The 22,831-nt window shown below is 43.7% G+C and overlaps 1 non-coding gene across 1 annotated transcript; it reads left to right on the top strand.

The window, feature by feature from the left end:
* The first annotated feature begins 22,332 nt into the window (after nt 1-22,332).
* Nucleotides 22,333-22,439, top strand: LOC123581872. Its single transcript, XR_006704062.1, has one exon. It is a non-coding gene; the product is annotated as a U6 spliceosomal RNA (small nuclear RNA).
* Nucleotides 22,440-22,831: the final 392 nt, after the last annotated feature.

The following is a 22,831-nucleotide window of genomic DNA, read 5'->3' as shown; positions in this document are numbered from 1 at the left end:
TAGTTAAAGCAAATTATTCTGTTGTGATGGAAAAAGCAAAACCTCTCCCACTCTCAGTATATGTGATTCTGGTGTGCTGGTGAATTTTTAACAATCAGCATTCAGGGGGAAAAAGCCATGATTTTTAACATTTCCTTGGTGTAAATACTCCGACCATGCTCAGAGCATATTAATTTAGGACATATTTATCAAACACCAAATATGTACCAGGAGGTACTGTTTTTAGTACTGGGAATCTTGAAGGTGAATAGAACCTAAATAGTCTTGGTGCTCGTGGTGTTTATTTTCTAGTTGTGAAGATCAATAAAAACAATTAAGTGCATAAATTAATTAACAAGGTGATATCAGGCAATGACAAGTGCTGTAAAATAAAGTAGAATAAAGGTTAAATGAGTGAGGTAGAGAGCTATCTTAGATGGTGGAGTCAGGGAAGTCTTCACTAGAGATTGACATTTGAGCTCAGACCTGAATGAGGGGAAGTGAACTAGGTAAGAGCTTGGAAAATAGCCCAAACTTGCAGCCCTGGAACTTTTGCTGGATCTATTTGGGAAGAGGTGGTCTTTTTTCAAGGGGGTAACTTTAAACTTGTAGGATGTCTGCCTGGAAGTGCTGGTGTCCACTATCCCACCTCGAAAGGTGAGAAACACTAAGATAAGAGGTGGAGAGAGACTGATTCCTAGTGGTAATATTTGGACATTTGGATATTTGAACATTTGGACATCCTTACCCCTCTGTATCTAATGCCAGCATATTCTTGCACTTTTTAAACACATGAGCCAATAAATACTACTGTCCACCCCCCCCACTCCAACGTTTTTTTGGTTCAGTTTGTGTCTTAACTAATGTCTTAATTAATATACATATCTACCCTTCATGTCTTCAAATCCTATTTATGAAGTGAGTGACTCCAAAATCTCTCTCTAGATTGGATCTGATTCTAAACTCCAGACATATGTAGCAGCCACCTACTAGATATATTCACCTACGGGTTTTTGGAAACATCACAAATGTAATATGTATAAATTTCAATTAATCATCTTTCTTTCCCAAACTGCCCACTCTGTTTTTTATTTCTACTTGCCAAACCAAGCCAAAACCTGGGTGTCATTCTGTACTTCTTACTCTCCTTCAACCTTTTAAGAAATTAACTATTAATTTCACGGACCATGGCTCATAAGTGTTTTGGAAACACACCCTATTCTCTCCATTCCCACTACTCAACCTTAGGTACTTGTTTCTCACCTAGATTTCAAGTCTTTGTCTACTCTTCCTACTCTTTAGTATTAGTTTCCACCATGTGGCCAGAGTAAACATTCTCTTTTTTTTTTATTTTAAGAAGTTTATATAGTAGTAAATGTGACTTAAGACCTTGTGTCAGTTAGGATCCTTGAAAGAAACAGAAGGAGGAACCTCTAGGAGTTTTATATGTATATGCATATATATTTGTATATATGTATATATACATGCATATATATAATGCATTAAATCGGATGTATTTTAAGGAATTGGCTCATGAAATTGTGGGGGTTGGCAAGTCTGTAATGATGTGTAGGGCAGGCTGGCAGGCTGGCTGCTCAGGCTGGATTTCTGTTATAGTCTTGAGGCATAATTTCTTCTTTGGGAAGAAATTCTTCTTAGTCTTCTTAGTCTTTCTTCTGAAGGCCCACAACCCATTGGCTGAGGCTATTTCATGTTATGGAGTATAATCTGCTTGACTTAAAGTCAACTGATAGTAAATGTTAATCATATCTACAAAATGCCTTTACAATGTCTAGACTAGTGTTTGACCAAACAACTGGACACCATAGTTTAGGTGAGTTGACACATAAAATTAACCCTAACAGACCTAGAATAGGCATGACAGAGCATGCCACCTCCAGACTTTGAGAATTCATGGATGATTTCAATAGTTCCTTTAGAAGATAAGTTGAGGCAGCTGAGGGTTGAAGGCACAGTTTAGTGTGCAAAATAATCATCAGTGTGCTTGTTGTTAAAATGTTGGTCTCCTGACTTCATTCTCCGAGGATTCTTATTCCCAAGGCCTACAGTGGGTATGAAATTAATTTTATGGGTCTTTACCAAGATTTTTTTTTAAAACAGAGAATTAGGAAGGCCTGGGTAGCTTAGTTAGTTGAGCGTCTGACTTCAGCTCAGGTCATGATCTCGTGGTTCATGAGTTCGAGCCCTGCATCGGGCTCTGTGCTGATAGCTCAGAGCCTGGAGCCTGCTTTGGATTCTGTGTCTCCCTCTCTGCCCCTCCCCCACTCATGCTCTCGCTCTCTCTCTCTCTCTCTCTCTCTCTCAAAAATAAATAAACATTAGAAAAAAATTTTAATTATAAAATAGAAAAAGGAGAATTAAAAGATTATAGAAAGAATTGGAGGGCATCCCGTGTGGTAAAAGTGAGTATTTTTTCAGGGAAATATGTTTGTTTCACCTGTGAGTTTGTGCATGGGGGGTTGGGGCATATTGTAAAATGCATTTCTAACTGTGGGTCATAGTCAGGGTCAAAAAAGGTTGAAAGCCCTGGTGAGGAATATGGTCAGTATTCACCCTTGTGGCATGATGTGGCAAGTGACTCTTCTCTTATTACATGGACTTTTATTGCCATTGACAGCTCCATCCATCCTTCTGTGGGCAATTTTTTCATCTTTTGGTCTTGCCAAGTCTGGTGGTTATGGAATAATGAAAGGTTAAGGCAGAGAGGGTACAAAACAAGAGTTTGAAATCCCCTCTCCAACAAGCTCCTGCATTCTCCTCCTTCCCGTCAGTTCCTCCTCACCCTTCCCTGGAGTCTCTCTTTGCAATTTGTATGACTTTTTGTTGCCTGTACTGCAGGGACAGGAGAAGCCTGCAGTCAGATGTAGGGTCAAGCACCCCACAGAGCAGATGGCAATAGCAAAGTGTACTTTAATAACTCTCTCTTCCCGAGCAGCTCTGGAAACCAAGCGCGAGATTTCCAGTGCTGTTTCTCCTCAGCTTCCTGGCCCGGGGGGAAGACCTGACTGATGGCTTTGAATATCCATCAACAAATAATAAATAATAATAATAACCTGCCTGCCGCGGGCTTGTCAGAGCCAGGGAGGTTGGGTTTGCTGACGCTTTCTCGCTTCTTAATACAACCTCAAAGTCAATTTTAAGCAGAAACCATAGCAGTTTTGCACCGCAGGAATTTCTCCTTGCCACCGTCCTTAAGTCTGATTCCCAGTGTTGAGACCCATTTGGTAAGATTGTGAAATGGGTGGTGTGTCTGTTGTGACCTGGGATTCTCAGATCTGCAATTTTTTTTTTCTCTCCTCAGATATACCCTATCTCAGGCACCATGCTGTTCTCAAATGTCCCAGTTTACCCCCTTTCTTCCAGGTTATAGGTTGGAAAAGACCCAGATTGACTAAATGAGTCCTGGGGTGTGAGAGGTATCCCCTCAGGAAGACTTGCCCCCCATAATGATTTAAGATCCTGGGCTTAGGGGTACGAATGCCTAGGTTTGAATGTGAATTTCTGCTCTTTCACCTCTTTGTGTGTGTGTGTGTATGTGTGTGTGACCTTAAGCATATTACTCAACTTCTCTAAGTCTCATCTGTAAGGCAAGAATAATATTAATAGTAGTAATTATAATAGGTAACATTTATTTGCTTGTTGTGTTCCAGGCAGTGTTCTAAGTGCTTTACCTACATTGGCTCCTTGAACCCCACGAGGAAGGTAATATAATTGTCTTTGGCTTACAGATGTGGACACTGAGGCAGGTGTGGTTAAGGAGTGTGCCCCAGGCACAAGCTAGTAAGAGTGAGCCAGGATTATTCACTGGGCTGAGCCTCTGCTCCTGCAAGCTAAGTGGAAGTAAGCATAACCAGGCTTACTTACAAATCCAGGCTTTGGGACAGGGGAATTTTCCCTTTAGGATTTTGATTAACCCAAAGTAAACATTTTGAAGTCCACATTTTCAGGCCCAGGGAGATTGTTGGTACAGATAATTATCCCTACTCCACTCAACCTCCAGACCAGCCCTGTACCTTAAAGGCAGGTTTGGGCTTTGCCTCTCCTAAATGTCAACTCATTGGCTGGACAGACTTTGCACTTCAAGATTCTTTACAGCCCCCAGAGCATTGAAAAGTTTATCCTCAGTGTTGAGAGAGTTTTAAAGTCCACTCTGCATGATGGATGAACTCCTGTGTGAGAGCCCTGACTCCCAAGCCCTTCCTCTCCCGATCTGTGTAAAGCGTGGCCTGCCCATGGCAATTCTCCTTTAAGCTGCAAATATTCTTGGTTGGAGAAAACTTTGAGACATCAACTCTTCAGGTGCCTTCATTTGTCAGATCACTTTCCTCTCTGTTGTGAGGAGCCAGTCGCTGTACCCAGGTAGAAGAGAAGTTGGAATTAGGTGTTGACTGTCTGAGTTCGCTTTGTGCTGGCCACCCCTGGCTGGCCTGGACCACAGACTCCATCTGAAAAACTGCCCTGGGTTGTGGCATAGGATGATATTTCTTTTTCAGTCATGGAAAAGACTAAGGGGGCCCTCTTATATTTTTGACTAGCTGGGTTCTGGGCTGGGGATCTTGCATTTGTTGTTTTCCACACTCGCTGCTGCCTCGTTGCTCACTTGTGGACCTCCTAGAGATGAGTAATTTAGCTGGCATAGGAATAAAAGTCCCAATACTCTCATCTCACTTCATTTCAGATTCACATTTAGCTACTAGAGGTAGAAGGGGACTGGGAGAGTGACTGAGAGAGACCATAACCCGTGGTATGTCACAGCTTTATGGCCTCTCTCATGAAGGAAGCTTGCCAGTCTCAGGCATGAAATGGCCCAAATCCCAACCGTGGGAAGCACGTTCCAATAGGACTCCTGGAAAACGATTCAGCCACACTCACTCCTAATCCGATTTAATGATCCTATTTTGATAGTATTACGTATTTATTTGCTGGTTAGGAGAAAAACCACCACCTCACAAGGTCTCCCTGCAGGTGCTCTAAAAACAGGGCTACTGGAGGAGCCCTCTTGCTCCATGCCAGGGGCTTAGGGCTTTAATGTGAGAATGTGGCCTTCAGACAGGCTGGGATGTTTGAAAGGGCAGGGACCAGGGAGTGGGGTGGCAGTGCTAAAAGTTCTAAACAAGCCAGCTGGGGCGGGAGCATGATCTTGAGGGAACATTATCTGGTGTGATTCTTTGTTTTCACGGCATCACCTCCTATTCCTCAGCCCAACAGAATCACCAAGCTGTAAACGGCACACCTTACAAATCAGGGTTCCCTGACGTGGCTGGAGCGTTCATTACCAGCCGTAAAGGCACGCCAGCAAGAGAGGTTGCTGTTCTGTAGCCCAATTTTCCATCGCAATAACCCAATTAACTGGTGTGTGTGTTTGTTTTACAAAGCTCCAAGCTACAATAAACCATACAGATACGTGGGCTGCAGAAAGCTCTGTAATTAGGACAAGGTGTACAAATTAAACTACTCTTTTTAAACTTCAAACCAGCTAACTTCTGACATACTGTACTGCTGGGGCTTCTGGGACTGAACCCAATTAACATCTTAGTATTTTATAAGCATCGTTTTAATTGCATTTGTATGCAATCTTCTCTCCAAGTGCCTTTCAAGGTGCTAGTCCTTGGTTCTGCTTTTATTACTTTGGTGATTTAAATCTTCTCTCTCGGAGGTTCCCGTTAATAATGACTACTGCTACTTCAAATGCTGGTCCAACATAAAACTCGTCTCTCAAAAGAATTATGCATTAAAACAGTTACATTTAACTTTATTATTACATTTTTAATTTTTTCTCTGTTTGAACATTGTGCCTTGAAACATTTTATCAACCTGTCAGCCCTCGTAATGGCTAGAAAAGAGATTCTTTTTGGAAGCTAGGATGATGGCTTTTTCCCCACCTCCTTACCTTTAGTCTGGATTAAAGGTCCTTGGTGCCGTTGGATGGTGTGATGGTGAGGGGGTATTTAGACAAGTAGATTTGGGGTCTTTAAATTTCCTAGAGGGTTTTGGAGCATCTTAGTCTATTCTGGGGCTAGGAGTAGGATAAGGCGAGTGAGACATTTTATTTCTGGGTGAAATTTAAGTAGGCACCAAAAAAAAAAAAATGCAGGGATCAAGATGAATAATATTTTAATGCAATATTAAGAAATAAAATCAGTGAAATATAACTTGCAGACCAGCTGGTCTGTTTTTGTAAATGAATCTTTGTGGGTCCAGGGCTGAAGTGAGTGAGACGACATTGTACAACTATAGACTGGGTTTCTGTTTTTATTTAAAATTCTGGTATTTTGTTCACTGTGGATTTTTTTTTTTTTTTGGCCTTCATTTCTAATTTTTTTAAAAAAATGCATTAAACTACTCATTTTGGTTCCTGAGTTTTTGGTGTCCTCTTAAATTTTGCACCTGGGTAAGTGTCTCATTTGCCTCCCCTGGTTCCTATAAATCTAAGGGCAGGGAAGACTTTTAAAGGGATTTAAACATATGAAGAAATCCCGAAGGCAGGTTTTCATGCAGTGAGTCAAAAATGTAGGGAAAAAGTCAGCTCTGTGTGTGTTTCTTGCTGAAAACGGTGTCCACAGACCTCACTTTCTGCTTAGAAGCCCTCAAAGAAGTGACCACGCCTGAGTTTATGAGAACAGCCAAACGGCGAACTCTCCTCTTTCATAACCCCAGCCTGCAAAAGCAGAGCGTTTCCATAATTTTCCTTTGGTGCTTCTTATTTCAAGAAGGAGTTAGGAAAAATGAGTACTAATGTTGTGTTCAATTAGGATTTCTGTTATCTGGATAAAAATATACAGTCTTGAGCAGGCAGTGAGATCCTCCTGGAATATTTTAAACCTTTTTGCTTGATTGAGTGTCTTGTCAAACAAAACTGGCAACCTCTCTCCCAGAGCTGCCTGAATCTATGCAGATATGATTTCTATCATGCCTTTATTATGTGTAGTCTGTAATAAGGATGAGCACATATAAATCATCTCTGGATGGCAGTTAGGATGCAATACTCAAAGGAGAAAGACATTTCTGCTTTCAAATGTCTAGTGATTTCAGATATTATATAGCAAGTCTCCCCCGAACTGCACAATCTTCAATTCTACTCAAGCTCTTCTGTGGAAGAATGAGACTTTCATATCTTTCTTTGCAAGAATCACTAGTGAGATAAGAATTGTGTCACTAAGACCAGAGCACTGTATCTTCTTCGCTAGTCTGATATCAAAGTTGCATTTGAAAAGATGATCCTTCTGTAATTTGATTCAAGAGGCTGGTCTTGAGAGATGGTGGGGAGACCTCAGATTTTGGGTCTGCTTTGTTCTACTAGGAAATACAGAAGATGTGGAGAGGTACAAAATTCTGCAGCAAGGACAAAGTACACTTCTGGTGACATTTCAAAGGGTTGTTCTTTCCCCTGCATCAGGAACTGAGTCATAAGTATCTCAGGCTCTTCTCCATGACACAAAGGGAAATTTGGTAAAAACACAAAGCAAAACAAAACAAAACAAAAACTGTACTGCAAATCCAAAGGGAAAACCTCCAGACCTGGCTACTAATATTGTTGAATGCTTATCATATTCCAATAAGCATCTTCTTGTACTATTTCATTTAGTCTTCAGTAGACTACAACAATGTAAGTACTATTAAAATACCCATTGTACAGATAAGGGAAGGTAGACAAGTTAAGTAATAAGCGTATGGTTGCAGGATTAGTAGTAGGTGATGGGCCAGGATTCAAATCCAGGTACATTGGTGCCTGATCTAACTTTTCATTCACTTTATTTTCACATGCTGTGTGGTCTTGGGACCCTTTACCCCTCAGATCTTGGGAGAGCCAAAACAAGAGTGAAATAGCTGGCTTGGAAATTGAAGCAAGTGGGAGATCAGAGGCTCTCAAGAGCCCTGATCTCAAGGTCAGCCTCTGTTAAAAGGCAGTCCATAGGAATTCTTCAATTGGGTTGTGGTGTGTGTGTGAATGGATTGAGGGTGGCAGTGGGGAGTCGAGTAAATCCCAGACCTATTGTGAAGTAACAGTTATCTTTAGGCTCTCCAATTCTCTGGTCTGGGGTTGTCTTTCCCTTTCAGTGCCTTCCCTTCCTCTCTCTAGGAGCCTTGGATTTGAATGCTGTAGGTCCACCAGATCAGCGCTCAGCCTTTCTCATGATGCAGCACACATAGAAAATGACAAATGAGAACTTCGTATGAGGGACTAGGCTGCCCTTGTATCTGCTGCCCAGCTGCCTGGAGACTGAGAGGAATTAGGATATGCACTCCTATATCAGAGTTGAGGGAATCTGTGTATCAAACCAGGAGTGCCAGGAGGTCTGGAGCCATGTATCTTTATGCCTATCACCGTTGTAGACTAGATACATCACTAGATCCACTCCTGGTACAAAGGGAGACATTGTGATAAAATAATTCCCACCAAGTTGCTAGAGATTTAACTAATCAATATACATATGTCAGGCTGCCCTTCATTTTGGGAACATTAACTCTTGCAAAAGGGAGATTTTTGGGGGCAAGGGACTTTTCCCAGCACCTGTCATCATGTGAGTGGCTTCTCTGAGAAGGTGAGAGGTGAGAGGTGAGAGGTGAGGACTAGCATGGCTCTTATCTTATCGGTAAGATAAGGAAGGAGGCTTGGGGAGAGAGCAAAGAACAGAGAGAAGACAAAAAGACAGGAAGAGAGGAGCATTTCATGGCTGGAGTCTTTTTTAATGGGACTATGGGGCAGTGGTTGTCTGAACACAAACCCAGGAAGTAACTGTGACGTGCACTATTTTCTACCTTATCTTCAGGCAGCTCCGGCCAGATAAGGGGTGTCACTGTAATTTCTCACTCTTGGCTGCTGTGGCTGTGCAGCTGTCCAACCCCCAGCCCTCAATGTCTGTGTAGAGCTTCCCTGGGCTTTCTCAGAAATCCAAGTGGTTGGCATAAGGATTCAGACCTTGTCTATTGAGCTACTGAGAGCTGAAATCCCAGCTGGTAAAATGCATGGCTCTCCACAGCTTGATGGAAGAAGCATTGCCCTGTCAGGGTCCCAAGATCTCATTCTTCATTATAAACTGGAGATAGTAATTTCTTCCCAGACTACTTTCCAGAATTGTCAAAGATGATCCAATCTCCATAAAAGGCTTTGAACACTGTAAAGTCTATACAGCTGTAAGGTATTACTATGATTCGCAGTGGCAACATAATTTCAGATTTGGAAGGGAGGCCTGTATCAAGGTCAGCTGACATACCTCTTTATCTTAATGCAAGGTAATTTGCCCTTAAGCAATTTGATACTAAGGGTTGCAAATCCTACTCTGGAGCTCTCTAGGGGTGGGCTTTCCATGGCCTCATTCACTCTTGCATTTGGGAAGTTCTTCTTCACACTTAACCTAAAATTTTCCTGTTGCAGTGGGAGCTCTTACCTTTCTTTACTTCTGATACAGACAGAAGAAAGAGAGTCTAAATCATCCACAGAGACATGTACCTTTGTGTACCTAAAGATCATGTGGAGTGCCTCTCACAGATTTCTTTTCCTTCCAGTAGGGGACCCTGATCTGAGAGGTCTTTTGACTCATTTCCCAATCTCATTTTCTTTCCTTCAGTCATTTGTACTGTTCTTTGTGGAAGCTGAGGTTCCAGTCCTTCAACTTCTGTCATGTCTGGTGGCCAAAGAATGAGGACATGCTTAGCCTACTCTTGGCAGAGAGGAGGTGTGGTTGAGAAGTTGGTGTGGCCAGCAGTTGGTAATAGAGGAGGGGTGGGCCATTTTGGTCCACTGTGTTGCTGATTGTTGACTTAAGAGAATCCTAGTGGCAGCCCCTGGCCAGATTTAGCCCAGCCTCTGGCAGCTGGAAGCCTGTGGCAGGTGATAGTTGCTGAGCAGATTAACTTTGCTAGCTTGATGCAGAAAAACTCTGGGGCATGGCCCAGATAGACTAAACTCAGTGTATGCTGACGTCTGCATATGGAAGACATTTAATATGTGATTCAGTAATTGCTCAGATAGCAGCCTGAGGTCAGCAAAAGAATTCTAGAGAAACAGAATTCGAAGCTAGTTCTAGCCTTTGACAAACACTGTGACTTGGGCAAGTCACTTGGCCTCTCTGAGCCTTGACTTCCTGATCTGTAAAATGAAGGCAATATCTATTTCACTAGATGATGTGCAAAGTCTAGATGAGGTCACATGTGTGAAAATGTGGAGGACAGTTTAATTTGCAAATTATATAAAGGACTGTTATTATTTTTATTAACATTCTCATTCACCTCACTAAACAAACTTTGCTATCTCCTTAGACAGAAAGGAAGGGAAACGTAAATTTGTGGCCAAAAAGTCATTGTGTCAGCTTAGATTTCCCATTCAGCACCTAAAACCCCCACCAAGTGGGGGAATTGCCTTTCCATGGTGGAGACTCTGGAGCTTGGCAAAATTTCCTTGTCTGTCTGGGCCTGGAAGGGCCAAGGCTGGTTGAGGTGCCCAAGCCTGAGGGGGACTGAGCATTGATTTATCAGCTGGCCTTTTGAATGTTATGTCAGGGTGGTTGAGGGTCCACTGTCTTGGAAACTCTCCTGAGGCCACAGAAATGGCTCTGACACTGACCCTGCACTCGAGGACTTTCCAGGGTTCAATCATTTCTTCATTCAACAGGCATTTATTATGCTACTATGTCTCAAGCATTGTGTTAATTTTTGGGATACCATTGTAAATAAGACAGATACTGTCTCTGCTCTAGTGGAAGCCACATACTAAATTGCTGTGGATGGACTTTAGGGCATCCATGAACTTCCTGAAATTGGATACAAAATTACATGTGTCTGTGCACTCTTTTTTCCCTTGGGGAAATATTTGTATCTTTGATAGGATTTTCAAAGGGGCCCAGGACTCCCAAAAGGGTTAAGAACCATAGTCTGGTGGGAAAGATAAGCTATTCACATGAAGCAGTAACTACAAGGCAGGAAGTGTCTTGTTGTAGAGAATATACTGTGGGAGTACACTGTATACAAAAGAGGGAATGATTCCTGTCAGCTGGGCTGTTTGGGGGAAGGCTGAGTGGAAAAGGATGTATCTGACTTGATCCTTAAAATATGGGAAAGTGAAGTTTATTGCCTCTTCATTGAATAACTCCAGGAGAAACCATTTACATCATACTTTATTTGAATAGTGCCCCTTGGAGTTGAGCAGTGTACAGCCTGAGTAGCCATATATGACGACCCTGATTTGATTGGAGGAGAGAAACCATCCTTGTGTTGGTGAGTTATGACTCTCTTGAGCAAGTTATTCCAATTACTCCTTTGTCATATCTTGCCAACAGAATAGAAAGACTAATAGGAGAAACACCAAAGAATAACTCTGTAATATCACTGCTTGTGGAGCAACCTCAGTATGTAAATAGAATCAGTTTTCTTATTTTTCCATGTAATTGCTTGAAATCCTCACATGACTTGTTAAAGGAAACCCAGAGTCTCCCACCACCCCTTAACTTATCCCAAATCCCAGGGCTAGCTTACTTAGCCCGAAGGGTGGTTAGTCTTTGTTGGATACTTACTGAGGAGGGAATTGGAGTACGGTCAGTCTTCTACTGATGTGGTTTCTCACTGGCCCATGGTGTGACTGGTAAAGCATAATTCTGCACCATTCTTGGGGGGAGGCTTCAACTCAAGTCTGGTCATGGTTGCATTGGGAACTTAGGCTCTCTTAGCTTGTCCTCACTTGCTCCAATGTCAGAGTTGTCAATAGTATCATTGGTTAGGGGCTGACTTCAAAGTCTACCTTTTCATCAGCCTAGAACAATGATCTCACTTTCTTTTCACTGACCCCCTCCCCTGGGGTGGGACCGCTTCTTTCTCAAACCCTCAAAAGGCAGAAAGTTTATTACATCCCTATGTGAGAACAGTTGAGTACTCTCACAACACCTCCCTTTTAAAGAAAGTTCCCTTCAGGGATTTATACTGTAACACAGCTGGTAAGAAAGAAAAATAACTTAGCTGGAGCTCAGTCTCTGGTAGGCAGTTGTCTAATGGGCTCCCTCTCTACAAACAGGCTTCATAGACAAGGTTGGGCAAAGTTTAGAGTATGACTTTGGATTTGGATGCTGTGTCAGATCTGTGACCTTGGGCAATTTATTTAATCCTCTCTCAACTTTAGTTTCTTCCTCTGAAATCTTTATATATACTCAGAGGGTTGTTGCGCAGATTAAATAAGATGATGCATATAAAGCACTTAACATTAACTTGCCTCAGAGGTAGTACTCAATAAACTTTATCTAGAAGTAGTAGTAAGAGATGAGGAAGAAGAGGAAAAAGAGGAGGAAAAAGAAAGAAAATTGGACAACTGGCTAGAATGCTGAGGGGGTAGCAGGTAGACAGCCAGCACCCTAATCTACTCTTAACTTTATGTACCAGCAGCTATCTCCCCATTCCTTCTTTTCCTCAAGAGCAGAAAAGAATTGTAACCAGGGTTCTCTCCCAGTTCTGGACCATCATGGGTGCCATTTTTGCCTTGGGAGCTTTTACCTCCTGGTTTTCTCAGTGGATAACATTCCTTTGACACCCCAAGCTGACCTTTTCATCTGTGAAGCTTCAGTTATCCCTGCCCCTGGGCAGCCCAATGCATCCTCCACATTCTCCCCAGTAGGTCTGCCCTGGGAACCCCAGCCAGTCTCCCAGTCAGCTTCTCACAGCTGATCCTTCCTGCTTATGGCATGGAGGCATTGGTAGTCTTGGTTCCCTTAGCTCTGTTCTGCCAAGCATCATTGTAAGGATTAAGGGAGCACTTTCCAGGAGCCTTGGGCCCTCCAGTGGGGTGTCTTGTGGGACTGGGGCCTATGGCCAAGGGATGATCCCAGTGACATAGCGACAGGAATCAGACATGTATTCTGTGCTCTGGTTGCTTGCTGCTTCCTGCCCACCGCAACCCCCCCCTCCCCCGCTAACTCCTGCCAGTCCAGGCAGTGACCCAGGGTGTGTTTCAACAAAACTTGGCATTTGGCTATTGAGCTCTTCTTGGCACCCACTGGTCAAAGAAGAGTGATGTGCTATGGCTATGATCTCCCTGGTAAAGGACAGAGGGACCCAGAATTCTCTGTGCTTCTTTAGGGGTTAGCAAGCCACTAGACTCCAGAAGGGCACTGTTTTGCACCCTGAATCCAGTTGTGGACATGGCATTACATGGTGCTGCCATTTCTCACGGTGTCTAGCCAGATCCCGTGATAATTAGAAAATAGTTACAGCATGTCAAGAGGTGGAGAGGAGGAGCACTCTCCCTTGCCTTCACTTACACATCGACATTAGTTCTGTCACCTGGAGCAAGTCACTTCCCTTGTCTACAGGTTTTCTAATCTGTAAAGTGGCGATGGTAATGGTGATTGTGATAAGATGATTGACACAGTGCCTGGCATGTAGTAAGTGATTAGCAAACACTTGTTACTTATTATTTGCTTGGATAGCTCTTTTAATTCCCCAAATCTTTCATACACCTCTTACTTAAAATTTCAAGCCTGGTAGAACCTCTTGGTGGGAAATCAATCTCATTTGACTGTTGAAGAAATGGAGGCATAAAGAAGTAAGGTGGCCTGACTGAGATAACACAGCAAGCCAGGAACAGGTCAGATCTCCTGACTTCAGGGGTGCTCCCTTCTGGACCCAAGAGAATAAATCCAGGGACTTGACCATCTCTAGGAACAGCCCAAATGCAAAAATTTCCACAAGAGGTTTTGTTCCTCTGGCATATGTTGATGCTTTGGTGAGAGCTTGCAGTAAAATCTTATTCCTTCCTCAAAATCCTGCTCAAATATTGTTGACTATGTGAAGGGAAGTTTCCAGCTCCCCAGGCTGAGTTAATCCTTCTTGCCTTGTATTTTGGACAAATATCTTGTGAGACACTTGATGTTATACTAGAACTGAATTATGATTGACTACAAATTTTGTAAAATAAAAAACAATGTTTTATGCATATATGTATCCTAATCAGTTCAGAGTAGGTATTCCCTAAATATCTATTGAATTAATTATACTGATAATGGTGCCAGTAACTATGGTCCCATTTAATCTTACAGCAACCCTATGACAACTATAATTATTCCCATTTTTTGGACAGGGATACTGAGGTCTAGGGAATAAAAGAAATTAAGTAACTTTCTGAGGTCAAACAGCTAGAAAGTGGCAGGACTGTGATTTAAATCTAGATCTTATTATCTTCAGCATTGAGCTCTTAGCCAGTTTCAGGTTCTCATACCCATTCACATAGAACTTTTTCTTCCAGGTGATAAATACCTATTTCAGAAGTTGTCCAGGCTTGCCTGCCAAGAGGGATAAGTAAGAGGGAGCGGGGGAGTTGTGAGCTGAATGGAACAGAAGAGCCTGAAAAAGGCTCCTTTTCTCTGTATGAAGAGGCAAATGTCTTCAACTCCTCCAAAGTGCCTCTCCCTGAGCAGCCTCATGGCTCAGCCACATATCAGGTTGTAGCATGTTGGAAAGCCTTTGAAAAATAGTATCTATTCTCTTGTAGTTGACCTTTTCCAAGGCCCATGAGCCAGCCAGCTGACCTTTGCATGCGCCCTCACCTGCAGTGGCTGAGGGATCACTCTTCAGCAAACATTCCTTGTCTGTTGCTGCATCAAGTAAATGGAAGTTTCCAGTGTTTCGTCAGGACTAGGAGTTAGGTCTCCAGAAAGGAGATTCTACAGGGAGAAATACCAGTGATAAGTTCAGTGAGACTGGAACTATGGTTGGGTAGCTAGAGCTTCTGGGTCAGGAAGTGACAAAGAAGGCGCCTGTGCAGAAAGCCCTTGGATTAAGTCACATAATTGTGTCTGGGCATCAGGATCATCATGACATATCTCTTAACCCAACTTTCTAGTTAAGTTCAAGGAAGAAACCCATGGCATCTGCCCAACGCTCTCATCATAGAGTCTTTGGACTGGAAGGGACTTTAGAGATTATCTAATCTAGCATATATGTAATATTCATCTTCCCACTCCCCAGTCCTGTGCCCACAGCAATGGCAGACATCACTAACTGATGGCAGTATTCTCTCTGGAAAGGTCTAGATACAGCCTCAGAATCCTTTAATACTTAGTGGTCTGTGCAATCATGGGGTTGGCCATAGATGCCAACCAAGACCTTTAATTTTTAGCTTAGTTCTCTCTACATGGTGCTTTCTTAGGTTTGTGGGAATAGGGGGACTTGGGGAATCCTTGGGAAATATAGGGGTTTGAATATTTATTGGATGTCACTAGGGGTAACATGAGGTCTTGGAAAAGACACCAGATCAAAGATATGAAGTCAACACCTAGCTCTAATGTTGTCACAAAGGAGTTGAGTGACTTAGGCAAGGCATAACCTCCCTGGATCATTTGCCCCACCTGTAAAATGAAGGGCTTGAGAGGAGTGCATGATTGCCATGGACCCTCTTTCAGTGGTGTGGCTATGTTGAGATATGGCATGTCCTTGCTCCTAGGGGGCAGTGTCTATATGCATGTGGACATTCACACTTCTATTCCCCACTCCCATGCCTGTAGCTTACATTAGCAATGTGGAACCTGTGTAGACTTGGTTTTAGAGTCCTTTTCAGCCTTTTTGGCAAGGGGTATCCAGGCAGCCACTACCAGTTGATCAAGGCTTGCAAGGAAAATAAAAACCATTTGCCTCTGCTATGGGCTGAATTGTGTATTCCTCAAAATTTCGTGTTGAAATTTGAATCCCTTAGTACTGCAGAATGGGGCTGTATTTGGAGACAGGGCCTTTACAGAGGTAGTTAAATTAAGATGAGGTCAATAGGACGGGCCCTAATTCAATATGATTGGTGTCCTTATAAGAAGACAAAACTTGGACAGAACAATGTACAAGGGAAGACGATGTGAAGACACAGGAGAAGATGGTCATCTGCAAGCCAAGGAGAGACACCTAGAACAGATCCCTCCCTCATGGCCTTCAGAAGAAAGTCACCCAGCTGACACCTTGATCTTGGACTTCTACCCTTCAGAACTATAAGAAAATGAAACTCTGCTGTTAAAGTCATCCACTGAAGGATATTTTGTTGTGGTAGCCCTAGCAGAATCATACACCATCCTTGCCTACACGGAATCTGGCAGGCGAGAAGCAAACAAAAATACAAAATAACCAGACCAGTTTACTTTTGTACTCATTTGCTTTGTAGAAGCCTGGCCTTGAAGACCTTCTGAGTTTTGGATTTTACTGTTAAGGAGCTAGGAAAGGAGAATGTGGAGAGCTATTCCCCTATTCTATGGGCTTGGGTAAGTCCTTGAATTTCTTGGGACCTCATGCTCCTCATCTGTAGAGGGAGACATTTAGATTGAAGCAGATGTTTTCAAACTTCTTCACAAGCATCAAAATTCTTTATTCAAATAAAATTTAGGCAGACATCGAATAAGTAAAACCTAGATAAAAATAAAGCTGCTCTGATAGAGGTAGAAGTGTGTGTGTGTGGGGGGGGGGGGGCGGGGGGATGGTGGGTATCTTAAGCCTGTCTTCTCTTCTCTATTCCATAGACACTTAGCACAGCCAGAAATACAAAGTCCTTATCCCGAGTCAGACGTCCTGCAAATCTGAGAGTCTAACATCTGAATCCATTGGACTGTGGGACACTTGAGGGAGGAACTGTCTCTTAATTAACTTAGCATAGTGCCAGGTATACAGCAGGCACTGAATACATGTGAAAGGAAGGGAGGAAGGCAGGAGGAAGAAACAATTGGAAAAAAAGGAAAGAATAGCAAATGTTGCCACAGAATTCCAGAGGTGGCCTGAGCAGTTCTGCAGATATATCTTTAAGACGTTCCAATTTGTTTGCTTTGGAGAAGTCACCTGCAGTTCCCCAGCATCAGGCAGAGCCTGTTGGTTCACCTAGAACTTCCTTGCCTTTTCTAGGAACGAAGGCCACAAACTGAAACTAAATCAGGTACTGGAGAAATAGGCATGCTTGGAAATGGACTAAAAGCTCCAACAAAGCCAAAGGTTAAACTGTTGTTTCAGATCGTTGGGGTTTGACTGGCTGAGAGTTATAGAAAGAGAAGCTGGAAGCCTGGTAGGTGATTTTCTTCTCAGCTCCTAGCTAAGGGTTTGGCATTTCACCTGCTAGATGGCGCTGTCCTCTAAGGAAAGACACCAGCTCTGCTCCACTGGGGACTCAGTCCAGGAAACAGGAACAACTGAAGTTGAAAAGAATTGATGGGGAGAGGTAGAAGGGATGGAATAGGGTCCTTTCCCTGGGGCAGCAACATCTCCTTTTGTGGTGGTTCTGGTTTCCTTTATAGTTTTTATTTTGCAGTATGGGTGTTTCACACACTTCATCTGAAAAGTCACAGGGTCTTTTGCTCCTAATAAAAGTGAATAAGAAGTGAAGTGTGTGTGTGTGTGTGTGTGTGTGTAGGGATGGTCACTGGGATTCTACCCTAAGGCTGCAGCTTAAAAATGACGTGTCCTGGCTCTGGTATTTGACCTTGATTTAAAGGAGATCAGTTGGGGGAAAAATAGTCCTTTCTCCATTCTGCTAGCTGAGCTGTATCCCTCAAATTCCGGGTACTTTCTTTATTCTGAACCCTTAAAGTTCAGCTCCAATCTGTGTGTAAGGGGTGGGAACTGCATGTAGGGACTGAGACTCCCTTTCTCTGGGCAATGTTAGCTGGCTCCATCCGGGTCTGCCTGTGAAATCAGGGCTGCAGCCTGCAACTACTCCCACTCTATCAGCGGCCAGAAGGAAGGAAAACAAAGATAAGGGGGGGGGGGAGTATGGAAACCAGGAGGGGACCCAAGAGGAGGGAGGGGAGGGCTGAGGAAAGACAGGAGACAAGAGAACAAAGACCAGAGGTGAAGGGTGAAGAGGGTGGGGAAGGGCAAGAGAGACATGAGGGACCAGGTGTCCAGAAAGAAAGGGAAGGGCCATGTAGAGGAGCTGCAGTGGAGGAGAGAGAGTGGACCAAGCAGGGAAAGGGGAAGACAAGGAAGCTGGAGTGGAGCTTTCAAGTCTGTGCTAAAGCCGGGAATCTGCACAGGCAGGGGAAGGACGCTCTGCCAGGCAAACAGGAAAACAGAAGGAGAGGAAGTCTAGTAATTAGAGAAAACCTGACCAAGGGCCTGAAAGGAAGGGAAAGCCACTGCAATGGGGACATTGCAGGAAAGCAAGGAGTGAGACAGTGGTGAGGAAGCTTTGAAGCAGGAGGGTGAAGCAAGGGAGGCAGAGAGCAGAGCAGCGAGGAGGTGGAAGAAGCAAAGCAACACAAGTGAGAGTGAGGGAACAGGGAAGGAACCATTAAAAGAATGCTTACCTTATAGTCATAAAAACAGGAATGTGTGTGTTTTGGCCTGTGGCCATAGTCCAGGAAACACAGTGTGGCTTTTAGGCAAATTGTGGAGTGGTTGGTCCACACATTGGTAGCTTGCCCTGGTCTGCTGCTTTGAAAGGCAGCTGCTCTGAGCTGCCCACTTGTTGGCAGGCAGACTGCTACTAGGGACATCAGATGGAACCTGCTGTCTGTACCCAGGGTCATTCCTGCTCGATTTATGGTGCTCTAAGTTCAGAGGCACCGGCTTCTCTTCCAGGGCACTCGCTTCCCTTTGGGGGGCAAGAGCTGAGATGTGTATCATGTGGGTGACTTGCTTGCTGTCTCCTGAATCAAGGGTTCCTTTGAGGATGTTTCTTGGTGGGACTGGCCGTGGGAGGGCAGAGGGGGAGACATGTTAAAGGCAGTGAAAGATGGATGTTAAGGAAAGGGCCCCTGGAGTCTGACAGCCATAATTCGGTTCCTAGTTTTACCATTTGACTGTGTGAAATAGCATATATTCTTTAATGTCTCCGAGCCTCATCTGTAAAACTGAGCTTATAATCACACCTGTCTCACAGGGTTCTGTTGAGACCTAAATGAGATGATGCACGTTGCTGGCAGAGTGGCTAGCTCGTATTAATGCTCACTAAATGTTTACTGTTCCTGTCTGTATTATTGTTAAAGACCAGATAACCCTGTGTGTATGTATGTGTGTATGTTTGGAGAATCAGCCCTTGAATGCAGAGTCATGGGCTTAGATTTGAAGGTATTTTAGCAAGGGAATGATTGCTTGTGAGGACAGATCTAACAGTGATAGGTATGCTGCTTTGGGGAGTAGGTGAGACCATTTTGGTGACCAGAGCATGCATGAGATAGTAAGGAACTGGACTAGGGATGGGGGGAGCTGGAAAAAATTTAGGGGGTATTTTGAGACGCAGCCCAAACCTAAAGATATTTATGATGGACAGGTGGTGGGAAAGGAACATTTAAAGCATGACTCTAAGGTTTGTGGGCACAGGACAAGGTCAGAGGGAGCTCTCAAGCTAAGAATGACTTCTTATGTTTTTGAAAGATTGTAAAAAACAAAAATGAAAACAAAGAACACAAAGAGACAAAGACTATGGTGACAGAGACCATATGTGTTCTGCAAAGCCTAAAATATTTACTATCTGGCCCTTTATAGAGTTACTCCACCTTTGGCCTGGTCTGGCCTAGGGTATCAAAAGAAGACTCTGCCCCCAAATTGGGAAGCCTAGAGGGGTTTAGACAGACAGCAATGTCCCCAGAAAACTAGAGCATTGAGACTAAAGCAGGAATGAGGTTTGTGTGAATAATATACCAATTCAAGAGTCACAAAGTGATTCCCTAAATATTTTTTGAATGTGGGTTCATAAGACAGACAGACCTGGTTGAATCCTGGCTCTTTCTTCCTACCTGTGACCATCACCAGGTTATCAACCTCTGTGTGTCTCAGTTTCCCTACTTGTGGAATGGAGATGATAACTCTACTTACTGCCTGGAATTGTTTTTGGAAGATTAAATGCAATAAGACATGTAAAGCATTTAAACAGCGTCCAGTGCACAACACACAAGAAATACCAGCTTTTAGAGTTTTGAGAAGATAGAGACCTGGAGATGGAAATGAACATGGCATATGGTAAGCAACAGTAAGATGGTGGATTGGTTTGGTAAATAACAGTAAACAAATATCACTTATCATTATTATCATCAATGCTATGACTCTGTTGCTATTATTGGAACTCAGGGTCTGGTTGAGGGAACCTGGTGTTCTCCTCCATAAAGCATGGGGGTTGCTAAGGTCCCTTCCAGCTCTGTCTTTTTAATTTTTTGCCAGTTTCTCCCTCCTTCCTTCCCTCTATGCGGAACATGCTTAATTCTCTTTGACGTTTCTGATAGCAGGGTAATTTCTCCCCCATCCTCTTTAAAAATCCTGATCATGTAAGAACTGATTCTATTTTTCCCTTCACCATTCCCAGTGATCTCTCTTCCTTTTGTAGCCCCTCCCCCTCCAGGCACTTCCAACAAAAGAGTCAGGTCATTTTTCATGTGGTATCAGCGGAGCGTCAGCCTCCGAAGCGTTTGTCCTTGTTTCTCTGAGTGTCGGAAGTTCTCCGTCTTCCCACTAGGACTTTCTGAGAGCATGGAGTGGCTCCCAGAATTTCTAATCCTTCCTGCTGCAACTGACCCTCTTCCCACACTTTGAGAAAAAAACGATTGGGGAAGAAAAAAAGGCCAGCAGAGGAGGGAGGTATGCAGCCCTGGCCCACTCAGCCACACAAGGTCTATGCTGGTGAACAGGCTGCACCCTGCCTGTTACTCATGGCTGCCTTGAGAGGCTGGTCGGGGGAGAAAGATTAGGGTCATCAAGATAAGGCAGAGAATATTCAAACTGGAAGCAAAGAGGGGCTGTTTTTCCAATAGTAAGCAATCAGGGAACAGGAGGATGTAATTTGCAGATTAGGAAAGTGAACAAAGAACATAAAATTAACTTTATAGCAAAGAGGAGCGCAGTCTGTTTGAAGAAATAAACCTCCATAAAGCATTATTGTTGATAAAATCAGACTGTTGATTTAAACTAAGTAGGAAATATGACCAAATCAGGGAGACGATGGGGGCTCAGTGGAAGCTGAAGTTGAAACTTCAGGCAGGGATGGAAGGCTGGGGTGGAAGGCTAGGGTGGGCTGGAGAAGCCTACTGGGGCATCTCCGCCCTGGGGGAGAGATTTAGGACCAAAGCAAGGATGCCTGTGCTCAGGGCATAGATAGGAGGGACGTGCCTTAGCAGGATGGCCAAGCCGCCTTCACTTAGGGATTGTCTTTATTTGAAAAGTGGCATCGATTTCCAAGAACTCGTAAATAGCAAACATGCTCCTGCACACATGCATTCCCTTCCTCCCCCTTCTGTTTTTAATTCTCAAAGACCCACAAAAACTCATCTGAAACACCAGCAACTCTCTACTTGAACGCCAGTAGTGATCTTTGTACCAAAGCAGCAAAGTCCCAACACAATGCCTTTGATCCTGAGGTGATTGGAACAGAGTTTCTGTCTGCCCCCTGTTATCATACACAAGTTGGCCAGACTAGGATAACACTCATGCAGTGGGTAGTGAGAAATTCAGCTCTGTGCTGTGAGCTGCACTTTATTTCCCGGTGCCACGCCTTCGTGGCTCCACATTGACTGGCATGAGAGACTTATTATTGTTTTTTTGCTGTCTTTGACCTGTGGAGGCAGGACTCTTCCCAAGGACTGAGGTTCAGAGAAGCATCCCTGTGTAGTAGTGCACTCAGAAGTCTTAATTTGCCTCTCCCAGTCCAATCTTCTTCCTTTCCTATCCTGCTCTGAGCCCTGGAAGCTGCCTTGGAAACCCCTCACCTTCTGGCACTTGGTAGAATGCCAGTACACCTTATGGGAGGCACCGCTAGGACACAAGTAGACTAGAGAAAGAGGGAGAGCAGAGTACTATGGCCTAGATTCCCTCCCTGCCAGCCTGCAGGCTGGCAGTGCCTTTCTTTACCAAAGTTCAGAGTGAGTTAAGGACCCTGGCCTTGTCCCTTCAGGCACAGGGGTGTTCATAGCCCCCTTTATAGCTCCTACACTTGGATTTCTTCACCATCCTTATTTGGCTTCCCTTAAATGTGCCCTTGCATAACAGTCCCTTCATTAAGCTCCCCACTAATGCTCCCATTTGAGTGTGCCATTCTTGTAGGACCTCGAAGGATACAAATAATGAGAGCTCTTATTTGGAAATCAGAAGGTGTGGGCTACAGCTGAGAACCTCTTACAAGTTGACCATGTGAACTGGGCAAGTTGCTTGTCCTTTCTGGCCTTGGTTTCTTCATTTGTGAAATGGGGATGATGGTGAGGTCATCTTTCAGTTAAAACAGGCTATAATTCTGTTTCCACTAGAGGTGTAGTGGGCAGGGCTCTGGAGGAAAATAAACATTAGTTTCAATCCTGGTTTTTATACTTTCTAAGTGTGTGGCCTTGGCCAAGTCTCTCAATCTCTTTAAATCTGGGTTTGCATCTTCAGTAAAACATGGAAGGAACTCTTTCCTTGCAAGTTGAGGTGGTGCTTGCTTTGGCAGCACATATACTAAAGTTGGAATGATACAGAGATTAGCATGGGCCCTGCACAAGCATGACACACAAGTTGAGGGGGAGGATTAAATAAAATTACATGTTTGAAAGCAGCTAGGATAGTTCTCATTACACAGGAGGCCTCCAATCCATGGTAGAACCTTTCTCTTCTTTCCTGGCTTTCTTGAAGGGAAAATGCCAAAGCACGAGGGAAAAGAAGTTTGTTGGCTCTGGGATTTCCATTCTTTCCACCTCTAATTCTGTTTATTTATATTTGCTTACATCTTAGCTCACAGACTCCAATTCATTTATCCCTTCCAATCTGTCTGCAGATTTCTCCCTGGAGCCATTGCTTCAAAAGGAGGGCAGGTCTGTGGTTAGCTGGAGGAAGCGAACCAGAAGGATCAGGCTCCAGGTACTATGCTACTCGGCTGACCTAGTGTTCTGACTAGGACAAGGATTTCTTTCAGCTCAGAGCTCCCTGGGACAGC

This window comes from Leopardus geoffroyi, chromosome A1, assembly GCF_018350155.1.
Source record: "Leopardus geoffroyi isolate Oge1 chromosome A1, O.geoffroyi_Oge1_pat1.0, whole genome shotgun sequence".
Lineage (NCBI taxonomy): Eukaryota > Metazoa > Chordata > Mammalia > Carnivora > Felidae > Leopardus > Leopardus geoffroyi.
Note: the sequence above shows the minus strand (reverse complement) of the source record. Positions and strands in the feature narration are given on the sequence as shown.